Source organism: Dama dama, chromosome 23, assembly GCF_033118175.1.
Source record: "Dama dama isolate Ldn47 chromosome 23, ASM3311817v1, whole genome shotgun sequence".
NCBI lineage: Eukaryota > Metazoa > Chordata > Mammalia > Artiodactyla > Cervidae > Dama > Dama dama.
The window spans coordinates 74,444,839-74,452,273 of NC_083703.1; the positions used below are offsets into that span (position 1 = coordinate 74,444,839).

At 41.6% G+C, this 7,435-nt stretch overlaps 1 pseudogene; it reads left to right on the top strand.

Annotated features, from left to right (window-relative positions):
- The window catches only part of LOC133044322 (large ribosomal subunit protein eL18-like), a 33,652-nt pseudogene extending 27,711 nt beyond the window's left edge, over window positions 1-5,941 (top strand).
- Window positions 5,942-7,435: the final 1,494 nt, after the last annotated feature.

Below are 7,435 nucleotides of genomic sequence, written 5' to 3' on the forward strand. Positions count from 1 at the left end.
AAAGTGAGATGGAACATGGCCTTATGAATACTGCAAAAGCAGAAAATTTGTTTTATTTATTTATTTAATATCCCTAGTGACTCTTTGTAGCACCTGGCACATAGAAGACAATGGCTAAGTTTTGAGGGAATGAAAGAGAGATTAACGAAGAATGAAAGTTTAATCAATGGAAGTAGAGGGACACTGAAAGAGATGCAACCCTCTGGGCTTTCCCTGAAATAAAAATGACCTAACGTAGTCCAGGGAGACTTTACAAAACCTATAACCTGTTTCTTTTGTTTCTTTGTTTGTTTTGCTTAAACAGGTCATCTGATGAAGCATAAAAAATGCTGGAGCTTATTGATACACTGTCTGAAGCAAAGCTGTGGGGAAAATCAGACCAGTTTTAAGATCTTTGTAAACCCCATAATCCTTGAAATGTGCATCCATTTACTGTTTTCCTAATGTTAGTGTTGTGTTTCCTGAGAAATAACTGTATGATCATTAAAATGAAAGAATGTTGTGTGTGAGCCCTTCTTCCTCTCTGCATATCCCACCCCACCCCCCACCCCTTTATCCAGAGCTGGAATGTGAGCTGGTCCTAATCCATTACTCCCTACTCCTTCCTGAACCATTCCTCATGCATATAGTCAATGCTCACACTGTTGGAGATGTGATGAGCCAAATCCGGATGGGTTTGCATCACTTCACCTCTCAGGCTGAGTAGATAGTAGAACCAAAGTACCAAATCTACACTACTCTTTGTCCTTGAAATCAAACCAAGCAGTGACCCTGAAACTCAAATGAAATGTTCTTGCACTCATAACAAATTTTTCTTCACAGTGTCTTCTGATTCATATTCACCAAGCCAGGAGTCCCAATTTGTTTAACTATCTTCCTGATATCATCTCTATTTATCACAGTTATTGAATACTTGCACATTTTTCAGTGCCTCCATCACTGACATTTGACTTGGCTATTCTCAGTGCTGAGAAAAGAACTCTCAGCTTCAGTTCAGTGAGTGTGCTTTAGCTCCCAAGAGAGTGCCCATCCTGACACTGTTTGCCAAGTCTTCTGATCACAATGCTCCAAGGTTCCACATGACCATGATCTTCCCAGCTGCAGGACACTCAGCTTAGCCATCTCATTTCTGAATTTCTTTAGGCATCCCTTCCGTGAACCCCTTCCCTGTCTGTCTTTTTGATGGAGTCCAATCCTTCAACTGTGAATCACATCCTGCAGCACCAGTTGCTTCGGCCAATGTCAGGGGCATTATGAACAAGTGAAATCTTGTCACTAGACATGCAAGTTTGGGTCTCTGCTCAGTCTTAAGAATAAGAAAACAAGTCCGCTAAACTGAGACAATTTTCTACAAAACTTCTGATTACTTCAAGATGAGACTCTCATCCAGACAGGGTTTACTCTGAATATATGTACATTCCAACTTAGGTGAAGACTCTAGAATTACAAATCATTCTTGAACCCCATCAGCCATAGGAGACATGCTATGGAGCCTGAAATATAGGCACTGGGCTACTCTGATTGGTCCGCAGAAATGAAAGTTCTGAGATTTTCCTATTGTGAGACATGAAACTGGGTGTCCCAGAGTAGAAGGTTTGTTGGGTACAAAAATGCATAACATATTCCCTTAGACTGTCTGCTTTCTCTTCCAGTCAACTCCTGGAAAAGCCAGAGAAGTGAAAAAAAAGTGTTTAAATATTAGTAACTAAACTCAAGACTAAGAATCCTTTGAGGAAAGAGGGCAGTTATACCTTGGAGAGGAAAGGATATTTTGATGCCCAAGACAGTTGGGCACCAAAAGTGGAAGAATGACTTGGATGACGGCTTTTAACTTGTGTTATTCTCTTCAACACAAAAATCTGAGTCTGTCAGTGCTTCCCTTGTCTCCTTGGCAAAGCAGTAACAGCCCCAAGATACCACAAGGGCAACTGAGATAACATGTGTGGCCCCAGCGCCCAGCTAGAGTAAGGTGTGCATAAAAACAAGTGCAATTGGGCTTCCCTGGTGGTCCAGCGGTTAAGAATCTGCCTGCCAGTGCAAAGGACACAGGCTCAGGTCCCTGGTCCAGGAAGAGCTCACATGCTAGAGAGCAGCAAAGCCTGTGTCGCCGCAACTGCTGAGCCCATGCACCCTAGAGCCAACGTTCCACAAGAGAAATCACTGCAGAGAGGCCCACACACCACAACTAGAGAATAGCCCCAGCTTGCTTCAACTAGAGAAAGTCCTCATGCAGCAACGAGGAACAAGTGCAGCCATAAATAAATAAATGAAATAAAAAACTGATGCAATTGGACTAACCAGACACAGAGTTTATTGTTTTGTCTTCTTCCTATATGCACCAAAGGTCCAACTGTCACATCCATATGTGACTACTGGAACAACTATAGCTTTGACTAGACAGACCTTTGTTGGCAAAGTGATGTCTCTGCTTTTTAATACACTGTCTAGGTCAAAGTCTTTCTTCCAAGGAGCAAGTGTCTTTTGATTTCATGGCTGCAGTCACCATCCAAAGTGATTTGGGAGCCCAAGAAAAGAATATCTGTCACCACTTCCACTTTTTCCCCATCTATTTTCCATGAAGTGATGAGACCAGAAGCCATGATCTTAGTGTTTCTTTTTTCTTTCTTTTCTTTTTTTTTTTTTTTTTAGATGTTCCTTCCAAGTATCACCACACCAGTATAATAAGAGCCTCCTCTGGTCCACTAAGAGCCAGTGTTACCAAAGGAAAAAAACCATTGCAGTTCCAATCCGAGTGACCTTTAACCTCAGAGATGCTCTTGGAGTTAGAGCTCCAACGAGTTTCCAAACTTTCGATTCCTAGCAAGGCTAGGCGCTTCCTGACTACCAATCCCAGTTTGAGACCTAGACCACAGAAGAGTAGCAACATAGATCACAAGCCCCTTGAAAGCCTATGATCCGATAGATTAGGTTAGTACTTCTAGTTCCCAAGGAGTTATGAAATGGTCAAAGAGACCGAAAAGTTTGACCGGGAAAGGAGGGTTCGGTGCACACGCTTTGCCCGTTTCTGGTCGGTTCCCGAAGGAGACATTGGTTGCCTCTTGGCATTGGCAGGTCGGTATAAACCCCCGACAGGTTTCTGCCATAAGCCTTATGAGGTCGCCACGGAACCGCAGAGCAGGGCTCCTCACTTGCTTTGCACAGGACGTTTCATTCATTCACACAAGCACACCGTAGAGTTAGTAAAGTACAGCGGAAAACGTGTTCGCTAGGAGAACAAAGAACTAGAGCTCCAAGCATCCTTACCTTGTCCTGAAGGATCCCAGACGAGCCCCCAAGATGAAAGGTTGTTGCTGAACAATAAGACGTGGGATTCTTGGCCTCTGGAGGAGACGAATTCAATCCGGGGCCAGAGACAAGGCTGGATCTCTCAGAGCTTTTGTGTAATAAAGTTTTATTAAAGTATAAAGGAGATAGAGAAAGCTTCTGACATAGGCATCAGAAGGGGGCAAAAGAGTACCCCCGATCTTAGTGTTTTGAATGTTGAGTTTTAAGCCAGCTTTTTCACTCTCCTCTTTCACTTTCATCAAGAGGCTCTTTAGTTCCTCTTCACTTTCTGCCATAAAGGTGGTGTCATCTACATATCTGAGGTTATTGATGTTTCTCCTGGCAATCTTGAGTCCAGCATGTGGTTCATCCAGTCCAGCATTTCACATGATGTACTCTGCATATAAGTTAAATAAGCAGGGTGACAATATACAGCCTTGATGTACTTCTTTCTCAATTTTGAACCAATTTTCTGTTCCATGTGGAGGCTGAGCCAAAGTGGAAACAACACCCAGTTGTGGATGTGTCTGGTGGTGAAAGTAAAGTCCAATGTTGTAAAGAGCAATATTGCATAGGAACCTGGATTGTTAGGTCCATGAATCAAGGCAAATTGGATGTAGTCAAATAGAAGATGGCAAGAGCTAACATTGACATTTCAGGAATCAGTGAACTAAAATGGACAGGAATGGGTGAATTTAACTCCGATGACCATTATATCTACTACTGTGGGTAAGAATCCCTTAGAAGAAATGAAGCAGCCTTCATAGTCAACAAAAGAGTCTGAAATACAGTATTTGGGTGCAGTCTCAAAAATGACAGAATGATCTCAGTTTGTTTCCAAGACAAACCATTCAGCCTCACAGTAATCCAAGTCTATGCCCCAACCACTAATGCCAAAGAAACTGAAGTCGAATGGTTCTATGAAGAACTTCAAGTCTTTCTAGAACTAAAATAAAAAAAAAAAAAGATGTTTTTCTCATCACAGAGGACTGGAATGCAAAAATAGGAAATCAAGAGATACCTGGAGTAACAGGCAAGTTTGGCATTGGAGTACTAAATAAAGCAGGGCAAAAAACAGGGGAGGATAATAGTTGTAATTAATTTCAGTCAATTTCAGCTCTTAGGGGAGCAGCAGCTATGTATTCCCCACCCCCACCCACATGACAGACAACTGTGCATGTATTCCTGGGGAAGTTTAAACACAGCTGTGGCAGCCAACTTGGGCGAAAAGAATTCTATTCTCTAAATATCAGGGATCTATGCTCTGCCTGGCGATTGCCGCTTCTGATCTTGTAAAGAAGCACCTCCTCTCATTGTCACAAGCCCTTCCCCCTCTGGTCAAAGTGACTTCCAGGGCCAGTGCCCGTTTCCCTACACTTCATTTCTCTCTTTCTGGGAGCCAGACATTTAAAAAATAACTACGTATATAGGAGAAGTTAGAAAGTGAGAATGTATGTCCTGGAAAGGGCTCAGAAAAAATGTGAAAATATTGTAAGTTTTCATTTCAGACTGATCCTCAACATAGGGACAGACTAAAGCAATCAAAAACAAACAAAAACAAAACAGCACTCACAAAAACAGTAACAAAATAAAATCACTCCCTAGGGAAGGGATAGATATGGATTTCCAGAGTTACCACATTATTAGATTCAAATGCCCGATTTTTGTAAAAAAAAGAAAAAAGTCACAAGGCATACAAAGAAATATGAAAGCTTTCTTAATAAATCAATAATAATTGTCGCTGAAGAAGATCTGATGGAAGATCTGCTAGAGAAAGATTTTTTAAGACAACTGTCTTAAAGATGCTCAAAGAGCTTTCTGGACCTGGCTAAGGAGGAGGCGCCATCTTGGGAGTTGACATTCACCACAACAAGGACCAAACGGTTCCACGCAAGGAACCCAAGAGCCAGGACATTTGCCTGGGGCTGTTGGTCAAACTCTACGGGTTTCTGGCCGGAGGAACCAACTCCACCTTCAATTAGGTCGTCCTGAAGAGATTGCTTATGAGCCACACCAACTAGCCACCATGGTCCCTTTCCCGGATGATGCGGAAGATGAAGCTTCCTGGCCGGGAAGGCAAAACAGCTGTGGCCGTGGGGACTGTAACCGATGATGTTCATGTCCAGTTCAGCCCAGTTCAGTTCAGTCACTCAGTCGTGTCCTACTCTTTGCGACCCCATGAACCGCAGCACGCCAGGCCTCCCTGTCCATCACTAACTCCCGGAGTCCACCCAAACCCATGTCCATTGAGTCGGTGATGCCATCCAGCCATCTCATCCTCTGTCGGCCCCTTCTCCAGCCCTCAGTCTTTCCCAGTATCAGGGTCTTTTCATTGAGTCAGCTCTTCGCATCAGGTTCGTGTCCGGGAGGTGCCCAAACTGAAGGTTGTGTGCTCTGCGAGTGAGCAGCCGCGCCCAGAGTCACAGCCTCAAGGCAGGGGACAAGATCCTCACCTTTGACCAGCTGGCCCTGGCCTCTCCCAAGGGCTGTGGCACTGTCCTCCTCGCTGGTCCTCACGAGGGCTGAGAGGTGTACAAGGCATTTTGGCAAGGCCCCAGTAACCCGGCATAGCCACCCCAAACCCTATGTCCGCTCCGAGGGCCGGAAGATCGAGCGCGCCAGAGGCCGACGAGCCAGCCTTGGCTGCAAAAACTAACCCAAGAGTCTACCTTGTTATTAAAAAGATTTTGGATGCAAAAAAAAAAAAAAAAGTTCAAGGAACTAACTTAAAGAAAGTCAATACAATGAATGAATAAAATGGAAATATCAATAAAGAGGTTTTTTTAACTAAAAACAAACAGAAAAGAAATTCTGGAACTGAAAAATACAGGAACTGAAATTAAAAAGTCATTAGAGGGATTCAAAGGCAGATTTAAGCAGGCAGAACAAAAAAGCAGTGAACTTGAATGATGATAGAAATTATCAAGTCTGAAGAACAGAAACAAAAAAATGTCTGTGGTACATTATAAAAATATATCAAAATACTCATTGTGGGAGTCCCAGAAGGAGAAGTGAGAGAGAAAAGGGAGAGAGAGTTTTTGAAGAAATATGACAGAAAACTTACAAAATTTGGTGAAAGATATGAATATAAATATCCAAAAAGTACAATAAACTGCAAGATGAACAAGATACATATCTCTTATAGATAAACAGATTTTCTTCTCTTAGCCAAATTTTGAGTTCATGAGTGATGAGACCATGTCATCTGAGTCTTCTGTGTCTCTCTACCCTTTCTCTTTTCCTCTAGACCTAGGACATACATAGCCCGTTGAGATTAAATCATAACAAGCAGCATGTCTGGAAGGAATTCCTCCATGTTCTGAGGTTGATAAAAAAAAAAAAAAAAACAAGGAAATATATCCTAAATTGCAAAGACTTTCAGCTAGTGAAACCATCATCATTTCTCAAAGTTCCATTCTAGTAGATGAGATTGAATCAAATAATTAGTTAGTGATATTAGTCATACTACTAACTATAGTGTTACGGTATATTATAGGATTATAACTATAGTTACAATAGTATAACAATCAAGTAGTATATAAATAAATGCAACATAAATAAAAGTACCGCTTTTATAAGTGTTACCAATGGCAGGTACATATTGCTATAAAATTATAGAAAAGAGGGCTTGCCCTGATCAGGGAAGCCCTGGAAAGGTTAACAGAAGGAATCACAACTGAGCCAAAACCTAATGGATGACACAGAGGAATGATGAGATAATAGAAGAACAGGCAGAGACAATACCATCTCTAAAACTGTCATGGTTGAGAAAGTGATGGGTTTAACAGACTAAAAAATAAATTCCATAAGTTAGGGGAAGAAAGAGTAGGAGGAAACTTTAAGAAGACAAGATGCCTCTAGAGATGGGAAAACATAAAGTAAATTAACTGACAGGCATTATTATATTTTATTACTTCTTGTATTGGGATATAAATTCCTAAAATAGTCAGGAACAATATAATACTACTTACTAGGAAAACTATAAAGCTTTCACTAAGTCCATTAAGGTTGGTATTGACAAAAATATAATGGACAAAAAAAAATCAAATCTAACGGGATGATGAAACAGTTTTGGAGATGGATAGTAAGGATAACTGCACAGCAACATGAGGGTACTTAATTCACAAAACTGTACACTTAAAAGTGGTTA